Here is a 224-nt window from a genome sequence, read left to right on the forward strand (position 1 = left end):
CCCAAGGGGGGGGGGGGGGGGGCTGGGGCCTGAGGTGGGGGGCAGCAGGTCAGGAATGAGGAGCGCTGGGTCAGGATTGGGCACTGATGTTTACAAATGGATCCTGGTTCAAAAACATTGAGAACCACTGGCTTATAGCACGTGGTGTTTACCCTCCTGACTTGCAAAGACTCAGCTATGTCCCAAGCACCACAGAAAACGTGCTGCATGTCTGACCACCTATG

This window comes from Alligator sinensis, unplaced genomic scaffold, assembly GCF_000455745.1.
Source record: "Alligator sinensis unplaced genomic scaffold, ASM45574v1 scaffold294_1, whole genome shotgun sequence".
Taxonomy (NCBI): Eukaryota; Metazoa; Chordata; order Crocodylia; family Alligatoridae; genus Alligator; species Alligator sinensis.